This window comes from Misgurnus anguillicaudatus, chromosome 25 (assembly GCF_027580225.2).
Source record: "Misgurnus anguillicaudatus chromosome 25, ASM2758022v2, whole genome shotgun sequence".
NCBI lineage: Eukaryota > Metazoa > Chordata > Actinopteri > Cypriniformes > Cobitidae > Misgurnus > Misgurnus anguillicaudatus.
In genome coordinates, this window is record NC_073361.2 from 7,017,021 (window position 1) to 7,030,216 (window position 13,196).

Below are 13,196 nucleotides of genomic sequence, written 5' to 3' on the forward strand. Positions count from 1 at the left end.
CCACGTGAGACTACCAAAGCGCCTATCCATCTGGCGTGGCTGACTGCTGGCAATAGAGCCTCTTTAAAACAACTGCTGGCAGCGGTGGGATTCGAACCCACGCCCCCGGAGAGACTGGAGCCTAAATCCAGCGCCTTGGACCGCTCGGCCACGCTACCCTTTGGAGAAAGCTCTCTGGTGAGTTTCGGGGAGGGTGCAGCTCCACGGACAGCCTCAGTTGATTTCGAGGACCTCGTTGGCGGGAGAGAATCGTCTTTAAGGTCCTGCTGTGCTGAGTCATACTCCTGGGGCCTCATTTATCAACATTGCGTAGAAAATGTTCTATATTTGTACCTACGAATGAAATTTAGAATGTGCCTAAGTACAAAAAAATCGGGATTTATCAAACGTGCGCACGTGGTTCGTACGCACATCAGTAAGTAATCCTTGATGATAAATCCCACTTGTTCTTAAGCACAATGCTCGTGCACGTTCATAGTCATTTGCATTCCGAAACGCCTCCAATGAACCATATATGGTGACAACACCTTCCGTTTTATGTCACGTGGTTGTGCTTTTTCCCTCATCGCAATAATGACAAAGACAGCGTAAAAGAGGAATTTTACAGACACAGAAATTGAGTTACTGCTGGATGAGGTTAAATCCTAATAACACATCCTGTTTGGTTTACTTAGTGTGGGAGGAATGACTAACAAAAGAAAACAAATCTACATGGGAACATGTTACTAGTGATATTAATTCCGTTGAATATGAGGAGAGAACACTTCCAGAAATAAAAAAGTGGTTTGACATTAAATTATCAGCAAAAAAAAAAAAAAAAAAAAACGCGTCACAGCACACCGACGTGAAACGAGTGCAACTGGAGGAGGACAGACAACTTTCCACCTTGGACAGCAGCATATATAACCAGCATCATTGGCGCGATCTTTGAAAACGCGCTACCGGCGGAATGGATTATATTTGCCAAGTCTTCCAATAACGCAAGATAAGCCATTGCACTGTGTCAAGCATTTGTCGGAGACTTCATTTATACAAATCACATGTAGAGCTTTCACAGTTACAGATACATATCACAAATAAATCATTATAATTATTTGCTGTTACCATACTGACATTAATCATTTTTAACACCTGCTTGTGGATAAAAAATAGACACTTCTTAAATCAATGGAACAGGGACCAATATGTAGTATCGCTATTCTACCACTAGATGCTCTGCGTACGCATACTCAGAGGTGTGCGTATATTTACACACATTTCTACGTATAAGTGCAATTTGATAAATTCCACACTTTGCGTAAAACTGTTCCTACGCACACTTTATGCACACTTCTGTGCGTACGCACGTTTGATAAATGAGGCCCCTGGAGATCCCAAATCCTACAGAGTTCTATCGTTTAGAAATTACATCTGACACAACGAATGAAGCCATGGGGTTTGCTTGAAATCAAAAATTAGGTGAGATTCCCAAAGCTCCCACAGAAATCTAAAGGAAGCGCTTCTGACAAACCAATTAACACGTGGGATGTTCTTGCATGCCAAAACCACTTTATTTTCCAGATTATCTTACAGAAATCTGATACAGTGCCCGACTGCTGGCAATTGAGCCTCTTTAAAATTGCTCCTGGCAGCAGTGGGATTCGAACACACGCCCCCGAAGAGACTGGAGCCTTAATCCAGCGGCTTAGACCGCTCGGCCACGCTACCACTTAAAGGGGTTGCTTTTGTTGCCCAGAGCTCGCATATGCAGGCTGCATCGAGCATCAAGCCAGCTTCATTCAAGTTAACTGAACATTACATTCACAAGTCACAGCGCCTTAGACCAGGGGTTTTCAAACCTGTCCTGGAGGACCACTAGTACTGCACAATTTGCATGTCTCCCTCATTAGACACACCTGGTTTAAATCTTCAGCTCATTAGTAGAGACTGCAAGACCTGAACTGGGTGTCTAAGGTAACTGAATGAGGTGTGTCACAAAAGGGAAACATGCAAAATGTGCAGTACTAGTGGTCCTCCAGGACAGGTTTGAAAACCCCTGCCTTAAACCGCACGGCCACGCTACCACTTAAAGGGGTTGCTTTGGTTGTCCGGAGCTCACATATGCGGCTGCATCGAGCATCAAGGCAGCTTCATTCAAGTTAACTGAACATTACATTCGCAAGTCACAAGCATATTACAGCAGTTTACGATTAACTAAGAATAAGAGTCAACTTGATATTTGTTAGTATTCTGAAATAAGAGAGTCTTTATAACGTACGCAGCCTAGAAACGCGACCCCCAGGAGGCTGCAGCCTTCCGATTGAGAAACGATCCACGTGAGACTTCCAAAGCGCCTATCCATCTGGCGTGGCTGACTGCTGGCAATAGAGCCTCTTTAAAACAACTGCTGGCAGGGGTGGGATTCGAACCCACGCCCCCGGAGAGACTGGAGCCTAAATCCAGCGCCTTGGACCGCTCGGCCACGCTACCCTTTGGAGAAAGCTCTCTGGTGAGTTTCGGGGAGGGTGCAGCTCCACGGACAGCCTCAGTTGATTTCGAGGACCTCGTTGGCGGGAGAGAATCTTCTTTAAGGTCCTGCTGTGCTGAGTCATACTCCTGGAGATCCCAAATCCTACAGAGTTCTATCGTTTAGAAATTACATCTGACACAACGAATGAAGCCATGGGGTTTGCTTGAAATCAAAAATTAGGTGAGATTCCGAAAGCTCCCACAGAAATCTAAAGGAAGCGCTTCTGACAAACCAATTAACTCGTGGGATGTTCTTGCATGCCAAAACCACTTTATTTTCCAGATTATCTTACAGAAATCTGATACAGTGCCCGACTGCTGGCAATTGAGCCTCTTTAAAATTGCTCCTGGCAGCGGTGGGATTCGAACCCACGCCCCCGAAGAGACTGGAGCCTTAATCCAACGCCTTAGACCGCTCGGCCACGCTACCACTTAAAGGGGTTGCTTTTGTTGCGCAGAGCTCGCATATGCAGGCTGCATCGAGCATCAAGCCAGCTTCATTCAAGTTAACAGAACATTACATTCACAAGTCACAGCGCCTTAGACCAGGGGTTTTCAAATCTGTCCTGGAGGAACACTAGTACTGCACAATTTGGATGTCTCCCTCATTAGACACACCTGGTTTAAATCTTCAGCTCATTAGTAGAGACTGCAAGACCTGAACTGGGTGTCTAAGGTAACTGAATGAGGTGTGTCACAAAAGGGAAACATGCAAAATGTGCAGTACTAGTGGTCCTCAAGGACAGGTTTGAAAACCCCTGCCTTAAACCGCACGGCCACGCTACCACTTAAAGGGGTTGCTTTGGTTGTCCGGAGCTCACATATGCGGCTGCATCGAGCATCAAGGCAGCTTCATTCAAGTTAACTGAACATTACATTCGCAAGTCACAAGCATATTACAGCAATTTACGATTAACTAAGAATAAGAGTCAACTTGATATTTGTTAGTATTCTGAAATAAGAGAGTCTTTATAACGTACGCAGCCTAGAAACCCGACCCCCAGGAGGCTGCAGCCTTCCGATTGAGAAACGATCCACGTGAGACTTCCAAAGCGCCTATCCATCTGGCGTGGCTGACTGCTGGCAATAGAGCCTCTTTAAAACAACTGCTGGCAGCGGTGGGATTCGAACCCACGCCCCCGGAGAGACTGGAGCCTAAATCCAGCGCCTTGGACCGCTCGGCCACGCTACCCTTTGGAGAAAGCTCTCTGGTGAGTTTCGGGGAGGGTGCAGCTCCACGGACAGCCTCAGTTGATTTCGAGGACCTCGTTGGCGGGAGAGAATCGTCTTTAAGGTCCTGCTGTGCTGAGTCATACTCCTGGAGATCCCAAATCCTACAGAGTTCTATCGTTTAGAAATTACATCTGACACAACGAATGAAGCCATGGGGTTTGCTTGAAATCAAAAATTAGGTGAGATTCCCAAAGCTCCCACAGAAATCTAAAGGAAGCGCTTCTGACAAACCAATTAACACGTGGGATGTTCTTGCATGCCAAAACCACTTTATTTTCCAGATTATCTTACAGAAATCTGATACAGTGCCCGACTGCTGGCAATTGAGCCTCTTTAAAATTGCTCCTGGCAGCGGTGGGATTCGAAAACACGCCCCCGAAGAGACTGGAGCCTTAATCCAGCGCCTTAGACCGCTCGGCCACGCTACCACTTAAAGGGGTTGCTTTTGTTGCCCAGAGCTCGCATATGCAGGCTGCATCGAGCATCAAGCCAGCTTCATTCAAGTTAACTGAACATTACATTCACAAGTCACAGCGCCTTAGACCAGGGGTTTTCAAACCTGTCCTGGAGGACCACTAGTACTGCACAATTTGCATGTCTCCCTCATTAGACACACCTGGTTTAAATCTTCAGCTCATTAGTAGAGACTGCAAGACCTGAACTGGGTGTCTAAGGTAACTGAATGAGGTGTGTCACAAAAGGGAAACATGCAAAATGTGCAGTACTAGTGGTCCTCCAGGACAGGTTTGAAAACCCCTGCCTTAAACCGCACGGCCACGCTACCACTTAAAGGGGTTGCTTTGGTTGTCCGGAGCTCACATATGCGGCTGCATCGAGCATCAAGGCAGCTTCATTCAAGTTAACTGAACATTACATTCGCAAGTCACAAGCATATTACAGCAGTTTACGATTAACTAAGAATAAGAGTCAACTTGATATTTGTTAGTATTCTGAAATAAGAGAGTCTTTATAACGTACGCAGCCTAGAAACGCGACCCCCAGGAGGCTGCAGCCTTCCGATTGAGAAACGATCCACGTGAGACTTCCAAAGCGCCTATCCATCTGGCGTGGCTGACTGCTGGCAATAGAGCCTCTTTAAAACAACTGCTGGCAGCGGTGGGATTCGGACCCACGCCCCCGGAGAGACTGGAGCCTAAATCCAGCGCCTTGGACCACTCGCCACACTACCCTTTGGAGAAAACTCTCTGGTGAGTTTCGGGGAGGGTGCAGCTCCACGGACAGCCTCAGTTGATTTCGAGGACCTCGTTGGCGGGAGAGAATCGTCTTTAAGGTCCTGCTGTGCTGAGTCATACTCCTGGAGATCCCAAATCCTACAGAGTTCAATCGTTTAGAAATTACATCTGACACAATGAATGAAGCCATGGGGTTTGCTTGAAATCAAAAATTAGGTGAGATTCCCAAAGCTCCCACAGAAATGTAAAGGAAGCGCTTCTGACAAACCAATTAACTCGTGGGATGTTCTTGCATGCCAAAACCAGTTTATTTTCCAGATTATCTTACAGAAATCTGATACAGTGCCCGACTGCTGGCAATTGAGCCTCTTTAAAATTGCTCCTGGCAGCGGTGGGATTCGAACCCACGCCCCCGAAGAGACTGGAGCCTTAATCCAGCGCCTTAGACCGCTCGGCCACGCTACCACTTAAAGGGGTTGCTTTTGTTGCGCAGAGCTCGCATATGCAGGCTGCATCGAGCATCAAGCCAGCTTCATTCAAGTTAACAGAACATTACATTCACAAGTCACAGCGCCTTAGACCAGGGGTTTTCAAACCTGTCCCGGAGGACCACTAGTACTGCACAATTTGCATGTCTCCCTCATTAGACACACCTGGTTTAAATCTTCAGCTCATTAGTAGAGACTGCAAGACCTGAACTGGGTGTCTAAGGTAACTGAATGAGGTGTGTCACAAAAGGGAAACATGCAAAATGTGCAGTACTAGTGGTCCTCCAGGACAGGTTTGAAAACCCCTGCCTTAAACCGCACGGCCACGCTACCACTTAAAGGGGTTGCTTTGGTTGTCCGGAGCTCACATATGCGGCTGCATCGAGCATCAAGGCAGCTTCATTCAAGTTAACTGAACATTACATTCGCAAGTCACAAGCATATTACAGCAGTTTACGATTAACTAAGAATAAGAGTCAACTTGATATTAGTTAGTATTCTGAAATAAGAGAGTCTTTATAACGTACGCAGCCTAGAAACGCGACCCCCAGGAGGCTGCAGCCTTCCGATTGAGAAACGATCCACGTGAGACTTCCAAAGCGCCTATCCATCTGGCGTGGCTGACTGCTGGCAATAGAGCCTCTTTAAAACAACTGCTGGCAGCGGTGGGATTCGAACCCACGCCCCCGGAGAGACTGGAGCCTAAATCCAGCGCCTTGGACCGCTCGGCCACGCTACCCTTTGGAAAAAGCACTCTGGTGAGTTTCGGGGAGGGTGCAGCCCCACGGACAGCCTCAGTTGATTTCGAGGACCTCGTTGGCGGGAGAGAATCGTCTTTAAGGTCCTGCTGTGCTGAGTCATACTCCTGGAGATCCCAAATCCTACAGAGTTCTATCGTTTAGAAATTACATCTGACACAACAAATGAAGCCATGGGGTTTGCTTGAAATCAAAAATTAGGTTAGATTCCCAAAGCTCCCACAGAAATCTAAAGGAAGCGCTTCTGACAAACCAATTAACACGTGGGATGTTCTTGCATGCCAAAACCACTTTATTTTCCAGATTATCTTACAGAAATCTGATACAGTGCCCGACTGCTGGCAAATTGCTCCTGGCAGCGGTGGGATTCGAACCCACACCCCCAAAGAGACTGGAGCCTTAATCCAGCGCCTTAGACCGCTCGGCCTCGCTACCACTTAAAGGGATTGCTTTTGTTGTGCAGAGCTCGCATATGCAGGCTGCATCGAGCATCAAGCCAGCTTCATTCAAGTTAACAGAACATTACATTCTCAAGTCACAGTGCCTTAGACAAGGGGTTTTCAAACCTGTCCTGGAGGACCACTAGTACTGCACAATTTGCATGTCTCCCTCATTAGACACACCTGGTTTAAATCTTTAGCTCATTAGTAGAGACTGCAAGACCTGAACTGGGTGTCTAAGGTAACTGAATGAGGTGTGTCACAAAAGGGAAACATGCAAAATGTGCAGTACTAGTGGTCCTCCAGGACAGGTTTGAAAACCCCTGCCTTAAACCGCACGGCCACGCTACCACTTAAAGGGGTTGCTTTGGTTGTCCGGAGCTCACATATGCGGCTGCATCGAGCATCAAGGCAGCTTCATTCAAGTTAACTGAACATTACATTCGCAAGTCACAAGCATATTACAGCAATTTACGATTAACTAAGAATAAGAGTCAACTTGATATTTGTTAGTATTCTGAAATAAGAGAGTCTTTATAACGTACGCAGCCTAGAAACACGACCCCTAGGAGGCTGCAGCCTTCCGATTGAGAAACAATCCACGTGAGACTTCCAAAGCGCCTATCCATCTGGCGTGGCTGACTGCTGGCAATAGAGCCTCTTTAAAACAACTGCTGGCAGCGGTGGGATTCGAACCCACGCCTCCGGAGAGTCTGGAGCCTAAATCCAGCGCTTTGGACCGCTCGGCCACGCTACCCTTTGGAGAAAGCTCTCTGGTGAGTTTCGGGGAAGGTGCAGCCCCATGGACAGCCTCAGTTGATTTCGAGGACCTCGTTGGCGGGAGAGAATCGTCTTTAAGGTCCTGCTGTGCTGAGTCATACTCCTGGAGATCCCAAATCCTACAGAGTTCTATCGTTTAGAAATTACATCTGACACAACGAATGAAGCCATGGGGTTTGCTTGAAATCAAAAATTAGGTGAGATTCCCAAAGCTCCCACAGAAATCTAAAGGAAGCGCTTCTGACAAACCAATTAACACGTGGGATGTTCTTGCATGCCAAAACCACTTTATTTTCCAGATTATCTTACAGAAATCTGATACAGTGCCCGACTGCTGGCAATTGAGCCTCTTTAAAATTGCTCCTGGCAGCGGTGGGATTCGAACCCACGCCCCCGAAGAGACTGGAGCCTTAATCCAGCGCCTTAGACCGCTCGGCCACGCTACCACTTAAAGGGGTTGCTTTTGTTGCCCAGAGCTCGCATATGCAGGCTGCATCGAGCATCAAGCCAGCTTCATTCAAGTTAACTGAACATTACATTCACAAGTTACAGCGCCTTAGACCAGGGGTTTTCAAACCTGTCCTGGAGGACCACTAGTACTGCACAATTTGCATGTCTCCCTCATTAGACACACCTGGTTTAAATCTTCAGCTCATTAGTAGAGACTGCAAGACCTGAACTGGGTGTCTAAGGTAACTGAATGAGGTGTGTCACAAAAGGGAAACATGCAAAATGTGCAGTACTAGTGGTCCTCCAGGACAGGTTTGAAAACCCCTGCCTTAAACCGCACGGCCACGCTACCACTTAAAGGGGTTGCTTTGGTTGTCCGGAGCTCACATATGCGGCTGCATCGAGCATTAAGGCAGCTTCATTCAAGTTAACTGAACATTACATTCGCAAGTCACAAGCATATTACAGCAGTTTACGATTAACTAAGAATAAGAGTCAACTTGATATTTGTTAGTATTCTGAAATAAGAGAGTCTTTATAACGTACGCAGCCTAGAAACGCGACCCCCAGGAGGCTGCAGCCTTCCGATTGAGAAACGATCCACGTGAGACTTCCAAAGCGCCTATCCATCTGGCGTGGCTGACTGCTGGCAATAGAGCCTCTTTAAAACAACTGCTGGCAGCGGTGGGATTCGAACCCACGCCCCCGGAGAGACTGGAGCCTAAATCGAGCGCCTTGGACCGCTCGGCCACGCTACCCTTTGGAGAAAGCTCTCTGGTGAGTTTCGGGGAGGGTGCAGCTCCACGGACAGCCTCAGTTGATTTCGAGGACCTCGTTGGCGGGAGAGAATCGTCTTTAAGGTCCTGCTGTGCTGAGTCATACTCCTGGAGATTCCAAATCCTACAGAGTTCAATCGTTTAGAAATTACATCTGACACAACGAATGAAGCCATGGGGTTTGCTTGAAATCAAAAATTAGGTGAGATTCCCAAAGCTCCCACAGAAATGTAAAGGAAGCGCTTCTGACAAACCAATTAACTCGTGGGATGTTCTTGCATGCCAAAACCACTTTATTTTCCAGATTATCTTACAGAAATCTGATACAGTGCCCGACTGCTGGCAATTGAGCCTCTTTAAAATTGCTCCTGGCAGCGGTGGGATTCGAACCCACGCCCCCGAAGAGACTGGAGCCTTAATCCAGCGCCTTAGACCGCTCGGCCACGCTACCACTTAAAGGGGTTGCTTTTGTTGCCCAGAGCTCGCATATGCAGGCTGCATCAAGCATCAAGCCAGCTTCATTCAAGTTAACTGAACATTACATTCACAAGTCACAGCGCCTTAGACCAGGGGTTTTCAAACCTGTCCTGGAGGACCACTAGTACTGCACAATTTGCATGTCTCCCTCATTAGACACACCTGGTTTAAATCTTCAGCTCATTAGTAGAGACTGCAAGACCTGAACTGGGTGTCTAAGGTAACTGAATGAGGTGTGTCACAAAAGGGAAACATGCAAAATGTGCAGTACTAGTGGTCCTCCAGGACAGGTTTGAAAACCCCTGCCTTAAACCGCACGGCCACGCTACCACTTAAAGGGGTTGCTTTGGTTGTCCGGAGCTCACATATGCGGCTGCATCGAGCATTAAGGCAGCTTCATTCAAGTTAACTGAACATTACATTCGCAAGTCACAAGCATATTACAGCAGTTTACGATTAACTAAGAATAAGAGTCAACTTGATATTTGTTAGTATTCTGAAATAAAAAGAGTCTTTATAACGTACGCAGCCTAGAAACGCGACCCCCAGGAGGCTGCAGCCTTCCGATTGAGAAACGATCCACGTGAGACTTCCAAAACGCATATCCATCTGGCGTGGCTGACTGCTGGCAATAGAGCCTCTTTAAAACAACTGCTGGCAGCGGTGGGATTCGAACCCACGCCCCCGGAGAGACTGGAGCCTAAATCCAGCGCCTTGGACCGCTCGGCCACGCTACCCTTTGGAGAAAGCTCTCTGGTGAGTTTCGGGGAGGGTGCAGCTCCACGGACAGCCTCAGTTGATTTCGAGGACCTCGTTGGCGGGAGAGAATCGTCTTTAAGGTCCTGCTGTGCTGAGTCATACTCCTGGAGATCCCAAATCCTACAGAGTTCAATCGTTTAGAAATTACATCTGACACAACGAATGAAGCCATGGGGTTTGCTTGAAATCAAAAATTAGGTGAGATTCCCAAAGCTCCCACAGAAATGTAAAGGAAGCGCTTCTGACAAACCAATTAACTCGTGGGATCTTCTTGCATGCCAAAACCACTTTATTTTCCAGATTATCTTACAGAAATCTGATACAGTGCCCGACTGCTGGCAATTGAGCCTCTTTAAAATTGCTCCTGGCAGCGGTGGGATTCGAACCCACGCCCCCGAAGAGACTGGAGCCTTAATCCAGCGCCTTAGATCGCTCGGCCACGCTACCACTTAAAGGGATTGCTTTTGTTGCGCAGAGCTCGCATATGCAGGCTGCATCGAGCATCAAGCCAGCTTCATTCAAGTTAACAGAACATTACATTCACAAGTCACAGCGCCTTAGACCAGGGGTTTTCAAACCTGTCCTGGAGGACCACTAGTACTGCACAATTTGCATGTCTCCCTCATTAGACACACCTGGTTTAAATCTTCAGCTCATTCGTAGAGACTGCAAGACCTGAACTGGGTGTCTAAGGTAACTGAATGAGGTGTGTCACAAAAGGGAAACATGCAAAATGTGCAGTACTAGTGGTCCTCCAGGACAGGTTTGAAAACCCCTGCCTTAAACCGCACGGCCACGCTACCACTTAAAGGGGTTGCTTTGGTTGTCTGGAGCTCACATATGCGGCTGCATCGAGCATCAAGGCAGCTTCATTCAAGTTAACTGAACATTACATTCGCAAGTCACAAGCATATTACAGCAGTTTACGATTAACTAAGAATAAGAGTTAACTTGATATTTGTTAGTATTCTGAAATAAGAGAGTCTTTATAACGTACGCAGCCTAGAAACGCGACCCCCAGGAGGCTGCAGCCTTCCGATTGAGAAACGATCCACGTGAGACTTCCAAAGCGCCTATCCATCTGGCGTGGCTGACTGCTGGCAATAGAGCCTCTTTAAAACAACTGCAGGCAGTGGTGGGATTCGAACCCACGCCCCCGGAGAGACTGGAGCCTAAATCCAGCGCCTTGGACCGCTCGGCCACGCTACCCTTTGGAGAAAGCTCTCTGGTGAGTTTCGGGGAGGGTGCAGCTCCACGGACAGCCTCAGTTGATTTCGAGGACCTCGTTGGCGGGAGAGAATCGTCTTTAAGGTCCTGCTGTGCTGAGTCATACTCCTGGAGATCCCAAATCCTACAGAGTTCTATCGTTTAGAAATTACATCTGACACAACGAATGAAGCCATGGGGTTTGCTTGAAATAAAAAATTAGGTGAGATTCCCAAAGCTCCCACAGAAATCTAAAGGAAGCGCTTCTGACAAACCAATTAACACGTGGGATGTTCTTGCATGCCAAAACCACTTTATTTTCCAGATTATCTTACAGAAATCTGATACAGTGCCCGACTGCTGGCAATTGAGCCTCTTTAAAATTGCTCCTGGCAGCGGTGGGATTCGAACCCACGCCCCCGAAGAGACTGGAGCCTTAATCCAGCGCCTTAGACCGCTCGGCCACGCTACCACTTAAAGGGGTTGCTTTTGTTGCCCAGAGCTCGCATATGCAGGCTGCATCGAGCATCAAGCCAGCTTCATTCAAGTTAACTGAACATTACATTCACAAGTTACAGCGCCTTAGACCAGGGGTTTTCAAACCTGTCCTGGAGGACCACTAGTACTGCACAATTTGCATGTCTCCCTCATTAGACACACCTGGTTTAAATCTTCAGCTCATTAGTAGAGACTGCAAGACCTGAACTGGGTGTCTAAGGTAACTGAATGAGGTGTGTCACAAAAGGGAAACATGCAAAATGTGCAGTACTAGTGGTCCTCCAGGACAGGTTTGAAAACCCCTGCCTTAAACCGCACGGCCACGCTACCACTTAAAGGGGTTGCTTTGGTTGTCCGGAGCTCACATATGCGGCTGCATCGAGCATCAAGGCAGCTTCATTCAAGTTAACTGAACATTACATTCGCAAGTCACAAGCATATTACAGCAGTTTACGATTAACTAAGAATAAGAGTCAACTTGATATTTGTTAGTATTCTGAAATAAGAGAGTCTTTATAACGTACGCAGCCTAGAAACGCGACCCCCAGGAGGCTGCAGCCTTCCGATTGAGAAACGATCCACGTGAGACTTCCAAAACGCATATCCATCTGGCGTGGCTGACTGCTGGCAATAGAGCCTCTTTAAAACAACTGCTGGCAGCGGTGGGATTCGAACCCACGCCCCCGGAGAGACTGGAGCCTAAATCCAGCGCCTTGGACCGCTCGGCCACGCTACCCTTTGGAGAAAGCTCTCTGGTGAGTTTCGGGGAGGGTGCAGCTCCACGGACAGCCTCAGTTGATTTCGAGGACCTCGTTGGCGGGAGAGAATCGTCTTTAAGGTCCTGCTGTGCTGAGTCATACTCCTGGAGATCCCAAATCCTACAGAGTTCTATCGTTTAGAAATTACATCTGACACAACGAATGAAGCCATGGGGTTTGCTTGAAATCAAAAATTAGGTGAGATTCCCAAAGCTCCCACAGAAATGTAAAGGAAGCGCTTCTGACAAACCAATTAACTCGTGGGATGTTCTTGCATGCCAAAACCACTTTATTTTCCAGATTATCTTACAGAAATCTGATACAGTGCCCGACTGCTGGCAATTGAGCCTCTTTAAAATTGCTCCTGGCAGCGGTGGGATTCGAACCCACGCCCCCGAAGAGACTGGAGCCTTAATCCAGCGCCTTAGACCGCTCGGCCACGCTACCACTTAAAGGGATTGCTTTTGTTGCGCAGAGCTCGCATATGCAGGCTGCATCGAGCATCAAGCCAGCTTCATTCAAGTTAACAGAACATTACATTCACAAGTCACAGCGCCTTAGACCAGGGGTTTTCAAACCTGTCCTGGAGGACCACTAGTACTGCACAATTTGCATGTCTCCCTCATTAGACACACCTGGTTTAAATCTTCAGCTCATTAGTAGAGACTGCAAGACCTGAACTGGGTGTCTAAGGTAACTGAATGAGGTGTGTCACAAAAGGGAAACATGCAAAATGTGCAGTACTAGTGGTCCTCCAGGACAGGTTTGAAAACCCCTGCCTTAAACCGCACGGCCACGCTACCACTTAAAGGGGTTGCTTTGGTTGTCCGGAGCTCACATATGCGGCTGCATCGAGCATCAAGGCAGCTTCA

The 13,196-nt window shown here is 47.6% G+C and overlaps 18 non-coding genes across 18 annotated transcripts; all 18 read right to left on the reverse strand.

Moving 5' to 3' along the window:
• Positions 1-76: 76 nt before the first annotated feature.
• On the reverse strand, positions 77-158 carry trnal-uag (transfer RNA leucine (anticodon UAG)). The gene has a single exon. It is a non-coding gene; the product is annotated as a tRNA-Leu (tRNA).
• A 2,229-nt stretch (positions 159-2,387) lies between these two features.
• On the reverse strand, positions 2,388-2,469 carry trnal-uag (transfer RNA leucine (anticodon UAG)). Its single transcript has one exon. It is a non-coding gene; the product is annotated as a tRNA-Leu (tRNA).
• A 387-nt stretch (positions 2,470-2,856) lies between these two features.
• On the reverse strand, positions 2,857-2,938 carry trnal-aag (transfer RNA leucine (anticodon AAG)). The gene has a single exon. It is a non-coding gene; the product is annotated as a tRNA-Leu (tRNA).
• Positions 2,939-3,618: 680 nt separating this feature from the next.
• On the reverse strand, positions 3,619-3,700 carry trnal-uag (transfer RNA leucine (anticodon UAG)). Its single transcript has one exon. It is a non-coding gene; the product is annotated as a tRNA-Leu (tRNA).
• A 387-nt stretch (positions 3,701-4,087) lies between these two features.
• trnal-aag (transfer RNA leucine (anticodon AAG)) lies at positions 4,088-4,169 on the reverse strand. Its single transcript has one exon. It is a non-coding gene; the product is annotated as a tRNA-Leu (tRNA).
• A 1,148-nt stretch (positions 4,170-5,317) lies between these two features.
• trnal-aag (transfer RNA leucine (anticodon AAG)) lies at positions 5,318-5,399 on the reverse strand. The gene has a single exon. It is a non-coding gene; the product is annotated as a tRNA-Leu (tRNA).
• Positions 5,400-6,079: 680 nt separating this feature from the next.
• Positions 6,080-6,161, reverse strand: trnal-uag (transfer RNA leucine (anticodon UAG)). The gene has a single exon. It is a non-coding gene; the product is annotated as a tRNA-Leu (tRNA).
• A 372-nt stretch (positions 6,162-6,533) lies between these two features.
• trnal-aag (transfer RNA leucine (anticodon AAG)) lies at positions 6,534-6,615 on the reverse strand. The gene has a single exon. It is a non-coding gene; the product is annotated as a tRNA-Leu (tRNA).
• Positions 6,616-7,295: 680 nt separating this feature from the next.
• trnal-uag (transfer RNA leucine (anticodon UAG)) lies at positions 7,296-7,377 on the reverse strand. Its single transcript has one exon. It is a non-coding gene; the product is annotated as a tRNA-Leu (tRNA).
• Positions 7,378-7,764: 387 nt separating this feature from the next.
• Positions 7,765-7,846, reverse strand: trnal-aag (transfer RNA leucine (anticodon AAG)). Its single transcript has one exon. It is a non-coding gene; the product is annotated as a tRNA-Leu (tRNA).
• A 680-nt stretch (positions 7,847-8,526) lies between these two features.
• trnal-uag (transfer RNA leucine (anticodon UAG)) lies at positions 8,527-8,608 on the reverse strand. The gene has a single exon. It is a non-coding gene; the product is annotated as a tRNA-Leu (tRNA).
• A 387-nt stretch (positions 8,609-8,995) lies between these two features.
• Positions 8,996-9,077, reverse strand: trnal-aag (transfer RNA leucine (anticodon AAG)). Its single transcript has one exon. It is a non-coding gene; the product is annotated as a tRNA-Leu (tRNA).
• Positions 9,078-9,758: 681 nt separating this feature from the next.
• Positions 9,759-9,840, reverse strand: trnal-uag (transfer RNA leucine (anticodon UAG)). The gene has a single exon. It is a non-coding gene; the product is annotated as a tRNA-Leu (tRNA).
• A 387-nt stretch (positions 9,841-10,227) lies between these two features.
• Positions 10,228-10,309, reverse strand: trnal-aag (transfer RNA leucine (anticodon AAG)). Its single transcript has one exon. It is a non-coding gene; the product is annotated as a tRNA-Leu (tRNA).
• Positions 10,310-10,989: 680 nt separating this feature from the next.
• trnal-uag (transfer RNA leucine (anticodon UAG)) lies at positions 10,990-11,071 on the reverse strand. Its single transcript has one exon. It is a non-coding gene; the product is annotated as a tRNA-Leu (tRNA).
• Positions 11,072-11,458: 387 nt separating this feature from the next.
• On the reverse strand, positions 11,459-11,540 carry trnal-aag (transfer RNA leucine (anticodon AAG)). The gene has a single exon. It is a non-coding gene; the product is annotated as a tRNA-Leu (tRNA).
• Positions 11,541-12,220: 680 nt separating this feature from the next.
• trnal-uag (transfer RNA leucine (anticodon UAG)) lies at positions 12,221-12,302 on the reverse strand. The gene has a single exon. It is a non-coding gene; the product is annotated as a tRNA-Leu (tRNA).
• Positions 12,303-12,689: 387 nt separating this feature from the next.
• On the reverse strand, positions 12,690-12,771 carry trnal-aag (transfer RNA leucine (anticodon AAG)). The gene has a single exon. It is a non-coding gene; the product is annotated as a tRNA-Leu (tRNA).
• Positions 12,772-13,196: the final 425 nt, after the last annotated feature.